The 15,398-nt window shown below is 41.8% G+C and overlaps 1 protein-coding gene across 3 annotated transcripts in view; it reads left to right on the forward strand.

Annotated features, from left to right (window-relative positions):
• PRLR (prolactin receptor) overlaps positions 1-15,398 on the forward strand; it is a 187,872-nt gene that overhangs the window by 72,608 nt on the left and 99,866 nt on the right. The window contains exon 2 of one of the 3 annotated variants that reach the window (XM_075079165.1): positions 4,525-4,618. The exons of the other annotated variants lie outside the window; for them this stretch is intronic. The gene's annotated coding sequence lies outside the window, so the exon portion shown is untranslated. The remainder of the gene's footprint in view (positions 1-4,524; positions 4,619-15,398) is intronic. 3 annotated transcript variants of the gene reach the window in all.

Genomic DNA, 15,398 nt, shown 5'->3' on the forward strand with positions numbered 1-15,398 from the left:
TAATATTCTGGTACTTCCAGACACTCACTTTTCAACAACTTCAACTTGTTTTCTACATATTTTTGTACCCCCCATATATACACAGAATAGGTTGGGAAAGACCTTTAAGATCATTGAGCCCAACTGTAAACCTAACAATACCAGCTCACCACTAAACCATGTCCCTGAGCACCACATCTAAATGTCTTTTCAATAACTAAAGGGATGGTGAGTCAACCACTTCCTTGTGTAGCCTAGTCCAACCCTAACAACTGTTTTGGTGAAGAAATTTTTCCCAATATCTGATCTAAACTTCCCCTGATGCAGCTTGAGGCCATTTCCTCTTGTCCTATCGCTTGTTACTTGGGAGAAAAGACCAGTACCCACCTCACTACAACCTCCTTTCTTGTAGTTGTAGAGAGCAATAAGGTCTCCCCTCAGACTCCATTTGTCCAGACTAAACAACCACAGTTCCTGCAGCTGCTGCTCATAAGACTTGTTCTCCAGGCCCTTCACCAACTTCATTGTTCTTTGGACACGCTCCAGCACCTCGATGTCCTTCTTGTAGTGAGGGGCCCAAAACTCAAAACAATATTTGTGGTGCAGCCTAACCATCATCGAGTACAGGGGTACAATCACTTTCCTACTCCTGTTGGCAACACTACTGCTGATTCAAGCCAGGATGCTGTGTTCAGCGGCTGTCAGCCAACACCCCCAGGTCCTTTTCTGCAGGGCAGCTTCCCCAGCCACTCTTCCCCAAGCCTGTGGCGCTGCATGGGCTTGTTGTGACCCAAGTGCAGGACCCAACACTGAGTCTTGTTGAACCCTACGTGGTTGGCCTCAACCTATCAGTCCAGTCTGTCCAGATCCCTCTGTAGGGCCTTCGTACTCTCAAGCAGATCAACACTCCTGCTCAACTTGGTGTCGCCTGCAAACTGACTGAGGGTGCACTTGATCCCCTCATCCAGATCATTGATAGGGATCTTAAAGAGAACTGGCCCCAACACTGAGCCCTGGGGAACACAGCTGTGATCGGCCACCAACTGGATTTAACTCCACTCACCACAGCTCTCTGGGCTCAGCCATCCCACCAGTTTTTATCCCAGCAAAGAGTACACATGTTCAAGCCATGAGCAGCCAGTTACTCCGGGAGAATGCTGGGGGAAATAGTGTCAAAGTCTTTACTATAGTCCAGGTAAACAACATCCACAGCCTTTCTCTCATCCACTAAGTGGGTCGCCTCGTCACAGAAGGAGATGAGGTTAGTCAAGCAGGACCTGCCCTCCATAAACCCATGCTGTCTGGGCCTGATCTCCTGGTTGCCCTGCACATGCCATGTGATGGCACTCAGGATGATCTGCTCCATAACCTTGCACAGTACTGAGGTCAGACTGACAGGCCTGTAGTCCTCTGGACCCTCCTTCTGACCTGTCTTGTAGATGGGTGTCACATTTGCTAACCTCTAGTCAGCCGGGACCTCCCCACTTGGCCAGGACTGCTGATAAAGGATGGAAAGTGGCTTGGCGAGCATTTTCGCCAGCTCCCTCCGTACCCTTGGGTGGATCCGATCGGGCCCCAGAGGCTTGTGTGTTTCTTAAGTAGTGTAGCAGGTCGCTAAACATTTCCCCTTGGATTATGGTGTCTCCATCCCGCTCCCCGTCCCTGTCTTCCAGCTCAGGGGGCTGGGTGGGTACCCAGAGAACAACTGGTCTTACTGTTAAAGGCTGAGGCAAAGAAGGCATTAAGCACCTCAGCCTGTTCCTCTTCCTTTGTCACTATGTTTCCTTCCACATCTAATAAAGGCTGGAGATTCTCCTTAGCCTTCATTTTGCTGCTAATGTATTTATAGAAGTATTTTGTGTTGTCTTTTATGGCAGCAGCCAGATTAAGCTCTAGCTGGGCTTTGGCCCTTCTAATTTTCTACCTGCATAACCTCACTACACCTTTGTAGTCCTCTGAGTTGCCTGACCCTTCTTAAAAGTTCATAAACTCTCCTTTTTATTTCTGAGTTCCAGCCAAATCTCTCTGTTCAGCCAGGCCAGTCTTCTTTCTCTCTGTCTTGTTGTTTGACACATGGGGACAGCCTGCCCTTGCACCTTTAAGACTTCCTTGAAGAATGTCCAGCCTTCCTGGACATTCCTGGTCCTTCAGGCCCTTCAGGGCTGCCTCCCAAGAGACCCTGTCAATCAGTCTCCTAAACAGGCCAAAGTCTGCCCTCCAGAAGTCATATATATATATGTATTAATACACTTTTTATCTTCAGGCAGGATTTTGTTAGGGTTTTGTCCCAAAGCCTTTCTATGCCATATCCTTCTGTCACAGATCTACTCCACCTTGAAAACCTTTATGCTGCATTCCAGAGAGGCTGTAGGACTTCACGAGGTTTGGGTTGGAAAGGACCTGTAGAGGCCATCTAGTGCAACCCCCCTGCAGTGAGCAGGGACATCTTCAACGAGATCAGGTTGCTCAGAGCCCCGTCCTGCCTGACCTTGAATGTTTCTAGGAATGGGGCATTGACCACCTCTCTGGGGAACCTCTTCCATTGTCTCACTTCCCTCACCATATTTCTTCCTTGTATCTAGTCTAAATCTACCCTGATTTAGTTTAAAACCATTACCTCTTGTCCTATTTCAACAGGCCCTGCTAAAAAGCCTGTCCCCATCTTTCTTATAAGCCGCCTTTAAGTACTGAAAGGCCGCGATAAGGTCTCCCCGCAGCCTTCTCTTCTCCAGACTGAACAACCCCACCTCTCTCAGCCTGTCCTCACAGGAGAGGTGCTCCAGCCCTCGGGTCATTTTTGTGGCCTCCTCTGGACCCGCTCAACAGCGCCATGTCCTTCCTGTGCTGAGGGCTCCAGAGCTGGACGCAGTATTTGCACCTTTGCAGACAATCTGATTGGACTTCTATATAACTGATTTTCCAGTTCATTGCCAATACTGAAAACTATTTTTAAAGAAATTGAAATTATAATTTTTTTTCTAACTGTGTTTTGGCAAACTTAAAAGTCAAAACCTCAGGCTGAACAAAGCATTCCGTTAATGCTGTCCAATCTGAAAGAAAACTGTTAAAATTTAAAGCTTTTTTTAAAAGAAATAAAATTATGAATTATGAAACTGTCATTTCAAAAATGTAAAAGTTTTCTTCATAAAAATCTGTGATGACTGGTTTAAGTGTTTCAGAATATTGTTTAGTTTTTCCTTCTCTTCTGAAACACTTTATTAAAATTGATCCACATTATTTAAATGTTTCAACTCACTTTATGTTGTATGTCTGGATAAAAGTTCTAACCAAAAATTTCACTTGGTGTAAATTAAATCTCTGCTTTTCATTTTCTAAGATTTTCTATCAGTTTTGGTATGGTCTGAACTAGTACAAACTTTATTCTAAGAATCTTCTGACTACTTTTCAAATTGTTGCTTGTCTGTTATGAGTAAGAAGGAATACCTTCTAATGATGCAAGTACACGGACTTTGTGAGACTGGCAGCTGTTGCACCCACCATCAAAATCTTACTCCCACTTTTTCAAGTGTGAATATTGATAAACACCAAAATGATCTAGTCATCTCATATTACTTGGAACATTGCACCCTACTTATTTTTGGTTTAGGGATTATAAACTGTTACTATCCTTTGGAATTCAGTCAAATTGCATGGCAGTTTTCTAGAGCTGAACAGAAGTTTTTTTAAGTAATAACTCAGTTGATAGTGTATAGCAAGTAACTTCATATTCCCAGAAGAAGCCTGTGCTTGGTAGAATTCTGCACCGATAGTGATGTTTTCTACATGTGCTGTATTCTTCTGAAGTTTTGTCTTGCAGTAAAAAATTTTCATATTTTGAGATCTGCAGTTGTTCAGACTTCGAACATTCTTTGCAGGACTGCAGATTCATTTTTGCAAACTGCTTTATTATGCATGTCTTGCCTTATTTCACTGAAAATTGTGAAATTGGCAGATAAGAAAAAAGATATTTAACAAAAATCATCGCAAAGATACAAACAAGTGTAAATTTCAAAGCTCTAATTCATTTCCATAGTCCAGGCTTCTTGTCTTATATCACGGGCATTGGAAGGGACAGAGTATTCCAGAAGTCTTTGCAACCTGTGAGCTTTTCAGAATAGTACTTAGAAGCTTCTTCAGTATGTACACTCACAATCCAGATATTGTACCTGTGGAGAATGTGTGAGGTGCCTGTGAGGAGCTCTGGTGCCGTTGGATGAACTCTGCAGCACGCTCTGTGGGGCAGCTTGAACCCCTTAACACAGGAACCCTTATTCCCCTATCTGCAGCATGTACCTGCCAAGTTCAGCTGTGGCTCTGCCTGATGACCTTTTGTCTACCACATATAGCCCCGTACCTTGCAGCAGCATGTGATCAACCAAGCAGAGTCCGTTTAGACTCATTTTAGGGCAGGCTGACATAATGCACCAAAAAGGAGCTAGGGGATTGTTTACATTTCTAAGAAACCACTATATTATTTTTTTCCTCTTGAAGAACCAAGGGCACTTCGCTTTATTTTTGTTGTTTTCTCTTCCTGCCCCACTGTAGGTTGCCGAATTGAAAATATGAAAGATGAACATTTAAAATAAATGTTAAAAATACAGTTTTCTGAGAGATCTCTGCTGTTCAGGATTGCATTTAGGTGAGTCTTTTCACCCTTGTATATAGGTTAGATTATCATTATGATTCCTTTAGCTTTACAGTTAATGATCTTTGAAAAGATCTCATTCAGTGCGTTTGTTACATCTGATATAATTTGTTTTCCTTGTCTTGAGGTATTTTCTGATCTCCTGGATTTCAACCCCCTGACAGCTTGAGGTAACCAGAGTTTTTCAGCATGGCAAGTCTCTTAGCATGTTCATTGTTCCCCCAGGGTGAAGTCATTCCATATTAATAGTACTTCTAATTTGTCACATTTCCACTTCTGGTGAACTTGTGGTACATGACATTCCCTGTGAGCAAGCATGCACTGGTTCATGAAACCAGTCAATAAACTTAGCACTGAATTTCTGAACACTTTCAGACCTCTAACTGGAGTAAGAACAATCAGGAGCAATCATGATATAGAAATGAAAATTTTATAATTCAGGACAGAATAATCTGATGAATAGCATGTGTTGGTTGCTTCCATATGGTGTGACACTTCTTCCTTGCAAGAAACAACACATAGCCTTTGGAAAAGCAAATATGACTTGTAGCCAAATCTACATCTGCTCACAGCTTGATCCAAAAATTGGATTGCTGCTGTTGCTACTTCTTCACTCCTAAACATTAGCTGGGAAATCATCAGAGTTCAAGGAAGCCAATCCAAGGAGAGTAGACTTTTCCTTTAGAAGATTGATTTTACTTAAGTAATGCATGATGCAAAGAGAAAATAAAGAACAATACACTTCAGGTATGATAGGGCAAAGTCATGTGCTATGGGGATATGAAAGAGAGGTAGATCATGATTGTGTGAATACAGGATAAAAATAGGAAAATTATCTAAAAATACACAAATAGAAGGTACATACTTTAAGTTAAGAGTAAAGATTAGTTTTTAAAACTTTAATAGAGAAATTACTTATTAAGATGGAATTTCTAACTAAACCAGGTTTAATTAAACTACTAAACTACCATGTCTGGGCATCTGAAGGTAGGATCCTCATGTGGCCCCTTTGTTTTAAGTAATAGCATAAAGTATCTTTGTCTATATAAAGTAACTGATTATGATCATTTTGCCTTAATGTAAGGAAGATAAAAAGTAGTTTGTTGGCTATCTGACATTCAAAATATTTCTTCTAATCTTCTCTCCAGGAAAAGCCCAACCTCACGTGTCTTGTACCATCTCTATATCCTTATCATATATCTGCTTAGCCTAAGTAATGCCAAATTAACCCAACCTGCCTGTAACAATTACTTATATGTTAAAATACTACTCATATGACAATCATCTCTCTAATGATTATTATATACTGTTTCCTAGAGTATCTTATGCCAAATACCTCACTTTATTCCTTGTTTGAGTGGTAGCAACATAGATCTCTATTGTGATTCAGAAAGACAAGGAGAGGGTGAAGAAAGGCTACAATCGAGGGAAATGTCATTAGTATCAGTTAAAGAACTTTGATACAAGATGGTGCAGACCTCATTCCCCCAACTTTTTCTGGAAGATCTGCCCTTCAAAAGCCTGATGACCATTGTCCCCAGAAGCCCTTCCACCTTTTCCAGCCATATGACCCACTTAGCCCAGAAGTGTTTCAGATCCCTCAGGCCTGGGATCTGTCCATTAGAGTTACCACTTTGTCAAGGTCATGGACACACCCCATGTGATCTCAGAACCTTCTGTAATTGCTGACAGCTGAAACTCTGCCTTTTTCTTTAACCCAGAAGTATGTCAAAGGCCCTCATATATACACATATATACACACACGTATGCATACATTTATTTGTGTTTGTTTATAAAGATACACATGAGATTGTGCAAAGTGTGTAAATTTATGTTTATACATAGTTACACTTCTTTATAAATGTATAAGGAATATATTTATAAAGTGTGTGGATAAACATTTAATAAGAGATGAAATAGAGTAAAAATTTAATGTAAATAGAAAATTAAACAAAAGGAAAGTACACTTGAAGTGTGTGGGAGTGTGTCAGAGAGAGAGAGCAGGCAGGCATAAAAAATTTGGAAATGCATTGGGCAAAGGGCTAAGCCTGTGACACTACCCAAAAGGCTTTCACCCAGCCCCAACTCATCTGAAGAACAGACCAGACCTGTGAATCTGACCAAGATCCCTTCACCTACCTTCAATCCAACCAGGTCACCACACACTGGGTGATGTGGGGGGCAGTCCTTCGACTTTGTCTTATGCTAGAAAATACAGGTAACATTGCTTACTAATGTAGGAAGTCAGAACAAAAAAACCAACTTCACAGAACATGTGTGTAGGGACACATACACCCCAAAGGGTTTCCTAAAAAGACTGTGTGCATTGGAAAGAAGATGGTTGGGCTGGGATTTGAAAACAAAAATTTATTGGAGAGGGTGAGGGGCAACTTTTGCCTACATGACAGTGTGCTAACAGCTACTTCTAATACCATGATAGGGACGGTGCTGCATGTGTTCCCTTATCCTTATGCTGACATGGATTTTATAGCATTTTTTGAAAATATAATTCTGGCTGATTACATAGAAGACAGAAATGTTCTGTGACCTGGTTTTGTTCCTGCTTAGGACCACAGGGTTAAAAAAAAATGACAATGCTTAAAAAAAAAAACAACAGCTTTGAAAGAAAAGTGACAATAAGAGACAGCTCACCATCACCCCAGTCATCAATTAATAAATAAAGTTTCATTGAACATGACCTAAATCAGTTGTCTGTTTTGTTTTCCTATGTGGGTGTAGTAGTGGCATGTTACTAGACTGCAGCATCTGTTAAAAGATACTTTACTTATTATGCTCCTGGGTAAGCAGGAACCTTTAGGGGTATAAGTCCCATTTCTGAAACAGCCAGGAGTACTGTTGATCTGAAGAGAAACCAGGTGGCCACATGGCTTGTAAACCAAGACACTTACAACATATATAAGGCAATGAGAAAGTGCTTTAGAAGTAGCAGGTATTTGTGGCACATTCTAAACACAACAGTGTTAAGCTCATTTTAATGGTGACAAACATATTATCCAAATGTGCCTGGACTGTGTGTCTAGAAGACAGAATGGGTTCTGAAATAGCTGAGGCTTTTAAACTGTTTTTGCTGCCTCATTAATTACAGGACAAGCAGGGAATAGATGTTTTTAAACCAGCCTTTAGACAAGCTGATAAAGTAGAATAATCTTCACTACTTTGTTACTAATAATGAAGTAGAGGCCTCTGTCACAGATTGCTTCAATGTGATGCTAGAAACCGAGACATGGGGATGTTTTACAGCATGCAGTTAACATTTGCTACATCAATGTATTACTGGAGTTTGTAATAAAGAGCTATAACCACAGCTTCCACAGTACTGTAAGAGTCAGACCTGTGGATGTGAAACCTGTAAGCTTTGCAAGGATTTGGAAAACCGTGTCTGGGAATTGGTGTAAAATTAGATTAAATATGCCTCCACTCAGAAAGCAAGACCATGTGAGGATGTCTAGAACAAAAGAGAGATCTGACGACAGTCATGAGCAGACGTTCACAGAAAGCAGTTGAAACTGAAACTGTGAGAAAAGGTCAGATATCCATGTACTGCTTAATACACTACAGTCACCAAGCTACCAAGGGGATGTTTAATTCTGATGAACTTTAAAAAGTGAACACTGCTGAGGACAGAGTCTGCAAAATTGAAAAGTTTCTAGCAGTAAGAGGCAAGGAAGGAAGAAGCAGTTGTTTTTAAAGTTGTGTTGCTGGCCCTAGAAATTTAATGGCTGGATAAAAGCCCCTCAAATCCATCATATTTAGCGGTTGGAGCTACAGTGGGAGAAAAAGAAGGATGGTAAACTGCAGTTTTTACATCATGCTCCCCAGCAATGCTTGCACCAGAATTTCCCCACAAAACACCAGTTTGAACTTTACAAAACAGCTACTCAAAGCCCATGGGAACTGTCAGGCCAGTGGGAGGTGGGGTTTGCAGAAATACAATACCCAGACAGCTGGAATAATATTAATAGTGCTGCTGGATAAGACGTGGCATTATTCTTTGCATATGCATATTGCTGAAATGTATAAACACTTAACTAGTTCCAACAGCAGAATTTTAACTGTTGACTAGCCATAGGCCTGGTCTTCAATCCTGCAATTATGAAAACAAAGCTTAAAACAGGTGAAAATTCTTGTACTTTTTGTACAGCTGGGAAACTAGAAATTTTTCTGGAAGCTTCTCCTGGGGTTGTCAGTGACAGCTTCCCTTTTCAGCTGACATGCCTGGGAGGTTTATCTTGATCTACCTCTACACAAAACCTTGTTGAGCACCAGCTGGTTGGAGATTCATTGGTCCATTATCATGCTGTGTTCTTGCCAATGGTACTAGCAGTGAGATCATTACAGCAGTACAGTACAAGCTGCATTATGTGCCAGTGAATCAATCCTGTATCAATACAGGCAGCACTGAAATAACTACAAATGAAAACAAGCGCATCTTATTTCACAGTACAAAGGAGGCTGTGAAGTTGCATCTGCTGCCCTGGAAGGTTCTGATATTTTAAGAAAGCATACTACTATGTAGTAATGAATAAGTAGTAAAGGGAGTAGTAAAAGAATTAAAAGGACCCCTCCTTGTACATGAATTATTAAGAGCCTAGGTGGTGTATAAGGCATATTCTACAGCTTCTTTTCAAAAGCTATATAGTTTTTAATGGAGTTTGGAAATTATTAAGCCACATGTTAAAAGCGTGACTGAAAACATGGGCAAAGATGTGATCAGATGTGTCTCACAGGCTGTTGTGGCCAAGCTGCAAACATTGGCAAAGCAGGAGGTCTCAGGGGTTGTGGAGAGACACGTCACAGCCCTGAAGGGACAGCCTTCCTCAAACCCTTAAAAGGAAAATGGTGGGAAGTGCCAGGCTGCATGCCAGCCACAACAAGAAGTAAAAGAATAAGAAACCCTACTGAACAGTGGAAAAAGAAACAAAAAATCCAGAGGAAGACAGCCCATTCTACCACTAGAAAAGGAGATATATTTTAACAAGGCTGATTTTTGTTCATGGCTGCTCAGAATAACGTACCAAACCCAAACTGGATTCATTTGAATTGTCCCCATTGCAGACAAGCATCAAGAACTTGTTCATTGTGATGCCATTACTTTCAGCTATAACAAAATTCCCCCCCCCCCCCCACTTGAATGGGAAAAATTGTGTAGGTCTGAACAACTATGCTGATCTTTTCTGCAGAACTGTTGAAGAAAAGAGTGAGTCTGATTAATTACTTGTTAGCACCTACTTCCAGCTGGCTGGATGTTATGTTAGGAGACATCCTCAGTCTGAGTTTGTAAGGCATACTCTGCTATGTAGGGTGTACATGATCTGGAAGTTGCCTTCAGGAGTTCATCTCCTGTCCTAACAGGAGACATGTTCACTGCTGCATCAGGTTCATGAGAGCCATTCATAGTAGAGAGGCCTTTTAGCAAGTATAATCCCCTGCCCTTGTCACACTGCACAATTTGACTTTGTTTCAGAAATTGCAACCCAACTGTCATTTGTCCAATGGATGTGGTCTTTTAGGGAAAACCCACTGGGAACTTTTCTTAGTGCCCTTACACATATTCCTGTAAAGCTGAATTTTTGTTCTCATTTTCCAGTTTAATAGGCAGTGTTGCCCATATCAAGTAGCACAGCACTGAGTCCCAGAATCTAAAAGAGTACAGGGGAAAAGGGAGGTGAAATCTTCACCCAGCCAGCAGTCTCTGTAGTCTCTTCCCAGTCAGTACCTCTGTGCTTCTGTTGTGTGAAGATTTTTAACTGTTGGATCTGCTTAGTCACAAGAAGGAAAAAAAATATAACAAAGATAATTTAAATTTAACAGATGCGATTTAGGGGCAGGAGTGTGAAGAATAGCTTTTATGATCATTATGCAAACCTCTTTTAATCATCCATTCTTAGACAATTAAGACTGAGACACCTGTACCCTCTGTGTGTTGATCACTTGATTATAAACTGCTGGAAGAGACTGAAATGAATATATGAGAGAATATGGAGATAAGTAACAGCAACATAGGTTCCCAATGAAAAGAAAAAATCTTCTCAAAGCACTTCATTTTCCTTCTAAAGAAGGCTGACAAGTCTCAAGGACAGAAGAGCAGCAGTAATATCAAACATCTGCACTGTGGTCAGGCTTTCAATATAGTTTCATGAAATTTTCATAAATTAACTAGAAACACATAGTCTAGATGAAACTAATGTGCTGGATGCACAGGTTCTTGGAAAACCACTTACAAGTGGTTATTGGTGGGTCACTGTCAGAGCAGAAGGACAGTTTGAAACCAACTGCACAAGACTTAAGTCGTTGGTGTGACAACTAATCAGTATTTCATTAGTGACCTGGATAACTTTATACCAAGTGCATTTACTAGACGACAGTGAAAGGAGAGGGGCTTCCAGTTCATTGAAGAAAAGAGAAAGGAGCTATTTTGATAGGTTGCCATGTTGTTTCTGATGTAAAAGAAGTTACTCAGTTACAAGACCAAGGTGCTGCTCTTAAACATGGATACTCAATTTCATAAATACGTGAAAGAGGTAACAAGGATTCAAGAAGGTATTTTGTATAAATAATGGTTATAATGGTACATAAGAGGAACAGGAGTCAGTAATGTCATCCTGCTCTGCGAAAAGGAAATATCATGCCAGGATTTATAAATAAGAGTCTGGTTTGAGGGGTGTAAAGTGATTATTTTACTCCATTCAGTATTTTCAAAGCCTCAGCTAAAATACTTTGTCATTCTGAACCACAGTGCTTCATGAAAGATAGTCAGAGAGTCTGCAGGAGAGTAAAAAGAATATTTAGAGGTCTGGAGGATGTGGCATATGAGAAAATTAATCAAGACTGATAAATCTAAAGAAGAGAAGATATGAATGGTACATTTAAAGTGTTCAAAGTAGTGTTTCTTAGCTCAGCAGAGAGACAGGAGTAGTCTTGTTTTGTTGCTTTTAGACCACAAAAAAAAAGTACTTGGAATAAGTTGCATCAAGGAAGATGCAGATCAGATATTAATAACATTTTAATAGTAAAGATAATAAAGTGGTAGCCTACATTGCCTAAGAAGATTGTGAAGTTCCCCTGATTGGAGATCTTTAAGAACAGATTAAGCAAATCTCAGGAATAAAATCGGCATTGTTAATCCCTTTGTGGGGCGTTTAGGTCGTCTAGGTGACTTCTTGAGACCTCTTCTAGTCTATGATTTATTGAGCAACTTTTATGCATTAAATTATTTGTTTTCACGTTCTTTGAAACAGGAACCATATCTTTTGTATTTGTACAGCAAAGCAATCCAAGCCTAGAGTCATTATAGAAACTGTCTAGTAATAATGATAACTAACCAGCATGTTGTTTTGGAACATAACTCTGAAACTGTGAGTCACTGTGAAATCAGTGATGTGGTGGGTTAGCCTTGGCTGGCTGCCAGGTGCCCACCAAGTTGCTCTATCACTCCATCCTCTCAGCTGGACAGAGAAGAGAAAATAGGACAAAAAGTCTCATGGGTTGGGATAAGGACAGGGAGATCCCTCAGCAATTACTATCACAGCAATTACTAACTCAGCAATTACTAACTCAGCTTGGGGAAATTAATTTTATTTGTTGCCTATTAACACCAGAGTAAGACAATGAGAAATAAGAACAAATCTGAAAAACACCCTTGTCCCCACCCCTCCCTTCTCCTCAGGCTCAACTTCACTCCTGATTTTAACACATCCTCCCCACATGCAGTGCAGAGGGATGGAGTTTGGAGGTTGTGGTCCCTGCTAATCCTTCCTCCTCACACTCTTCTCCTGCTCCAGAGTGGGGTCCCTCCCATGGGAGACAGTCCTCCATGAACTTCTCTAACGTGGGTCCTTCCCACGGACTACAGTTCTTCACAAACTGCTCCAGTGTGGGTCCCTCCCACAGGGTGCAGTCGTTCAGGAACAGACTGCTCCAGCATGGGTCTCCTGCGGGGTCACAAGTCCTGCCAGCAAACCTGTGCCACCATGGGGTCCTCTCTCCAGAGGTTCACAGGTCCTGCCAGGAGTCTGCTCCAGCGTGGGCTTCCCATGGGGTCACAGCCTCCTTTGGGCATCCACCTTCTCCAGTGTGGGGTCCCCCATGGGCTACAGGAGGATATCTGCTCCACCACTAACCTCCATGGGCTGCAGGGGGACATCTGCCTCACCATGGTCTTCACCACAGGCTGCAGGGGAATCTCTGCTCTGGCACCTGGAGCATCTCCTCCCCCTCCTTCTTCACTGACCTTTGTGTCTGCAGAGTTGTTTTTTTCACACATTCTCAATCCTCTCTCTTCCAGCTGCTGTTGTGCAGCAGTTTTTACCTCTTCTTAAATATGTTTTCACAGAGGTGCTACCACTGATTGGCTCAGTTTTGGCCAGCGATGGGTCTGTCATGGAGCTGGCTGGCTCTGTCAGACACGGGGGGAAGCTTCTAGCATCTTCTCAGAGAAATCACCCCTGTAGCCCCTCTGCTACCAAAACCTTGCCATCCAAACACAATACAGCCATATTTCAGAATTACCTAGCGTAATTCAAATTATCTTGGCTAACTTGAACTTTATTGGAAAGTGTGGCAGTGACTGGTATAGGTAAAAATTATGTTTTGATATGATCTGTAATAGAAATCAGCCATGACAAACTCTAATTTATCACTTTAGTGTGTTTTTGTCAGTATAGTCACAAACCCAATTTAAGTCAAGAGTTATTGTTTTCCATATCATATTTATGGTTCCTTTAGAGTTTGTTTTCTCCCAGAGCACTGAGCAAGAGGTATTCAGGTCAGGGGGCTCTTCGACTTCTTACTGTTTTTCTCCATTCATCAATTGCTATACAATAATAAAAAGTGTAGCGGATATTAATAGGGCCATGCTGCTAAGCCCCTTGATAAAGCCAAATACTCCCTAAATGAATGGTGTCCAATCTGTTGTGAAATGTCTTCATTAAAATGATTTTTTTCTGTCCTCTTTTAGACTCTATTTAACCAGTAAGAATATATTTGTGTTAACAGTATAGCATTTGTGTGCCACTGCCTGATGTTTATTGGCAGCTATAGTCTACAAGAGGTGATATGACAAGGTTAACAAATGCTTTATCCTTAAGAACTACAAAGAAAACACTTTACAAACCAAAGCATTTTAAAGAAGGCATTTCAAGTCCTCTGGTTCAATTAATAATTAGTAACTATATAAAGCGGAATAGTTCAGGCAGGCTGAGTTGAGATACAGAAGTTGAGACTTGTCCGTAACCCAGTGGTGATGGCATTGGTTGGGGTTTGAGAGATTTTAATGGAATAAAAGAATGGGTTGTGTTGGAAGGGACCTTTAGAGGCCATCTAGTGCAACCCCTGCAGTGAGTGTCCCTGCAGTGAGCAGGGACATCTTCAACGAGATCAGGTTGCTCAGAGCCCCGTCCAACCTGACCTTGGATGTTTCTAGGGATGGGGCATTGACCACCTCTCTGGGCAACCTGTGCCAGTGTTTCACCACCCTCATTGTAAAAAATTTTTTACTTATATCCAGTCTAAATCTACCCAGTTTTAGTTTAAAGCCCTTACCCCTTGTCCTGTCACAACAGGCCTTGCTAAAGAGATTGCCCCCTTCTTTCCTATAGTCCCCCTTTAGTACTGAAAGGCTGCAATAAGGTCTCCCCGCAGCCTTCTCTTCTCCAGGCTGAACAATCCCAACTCTCTCAGCATCTCTTCGTAGGAGAGGTGCTCCAGCCCTCAGATCATTTTTGTGGCCTCCTCTGGACCCGCTCAACAGCTCCATGTCCTTCTTGTGCTGCGGGCTCCAGGGCTGGACGCAGCACTGCAGGTGGGGTCTCACCAGAGGGGAGTAGAGGGGCAGAATTACCTCCCTCGAACTGCTGGCCACGCTGCTTCTGATGCAGCCAAGGATACAGTTGGCCTCCTGGGCTGCAAGCGCACTTTGTTGGTTCATGTGCAGCTTTTCATCCACCAGTGCCCCAAGTCCTTCTTGGCAGGGCTGCCTTCAATCCCTTCATCCTTCAGCCTGTGTTGATAGTGGGGGTTGTCCCAACCCAGGTGCAGGGCCTTGCCCTTGGCCTTGTTGAACCTCATGAGGTTCTCACAGGCCCATGTCTCCAGCTTGTCCAGGTCTCTTTGGATGACATCCCATCCTTCTGGCATGTCAATGGCACTGCTTAGTTTGGTGTCATCTGCAAATTTGCTGAGGGTGCACTTAATCCCACTGTCTATGTCATTGATGACCCTCACATCTGAGGGTCCCTGGACTTTTTAAGGGCCAGTCCTAATCTAATCATGTATAGTCTTGATGGAGGCCATGAGAGGGTATTATAAAGAAAGGTAAAGAACGGACATACTGAATTATCTGTGTCTGAATTAATTTCTTCAGGTACATCCTGTGGTAGACAGGGAGTGGTATAAGGAGGAAAATTTAACTAACTTAGGAAGGGAAGCTTGGTTTGCTGCTATATTGTAGAAAATGAACTGTGACAGGCTCTGTAAGTCTCAAGAAGGGCTTGATTCCTGTGTAAGGTTGCTAGAAATGAGATAAACTACTGATGGGTTCTAGAGATGCATTAAAATGATAGAGTATTAGGGAAGTAGGACAAGCACTGTGTGAACCTTTGTGAGGAACAGAGAAGAAAGTAGGAAAAGATGTTTTTTAAAATTGCATTCATGTAGGATTTAGGAACTGCTACAAAAGAAAGCAGTCCAGAAAGCCTGGGACATAGAAATGGACATGGCTGGGAGATTTTATGCCTGATAGAAACAGGTCAGTCTA

The sequence above is a fragment of the Phalacrocorax aristotelis genome, chromosome Z (assembly GCF_949628215.1).
Source record: "Phalacrocorax aristotelis chromosome Z, bGulAri2.1, whole genome shotgun sequence".
Lineage (NCBI taxonomy): Eukaryota > Metazoa > Chordata > Aves > Suliformes > Phalacrocoracidae > Phalacrocorax > Phalacrocorax aristotelis.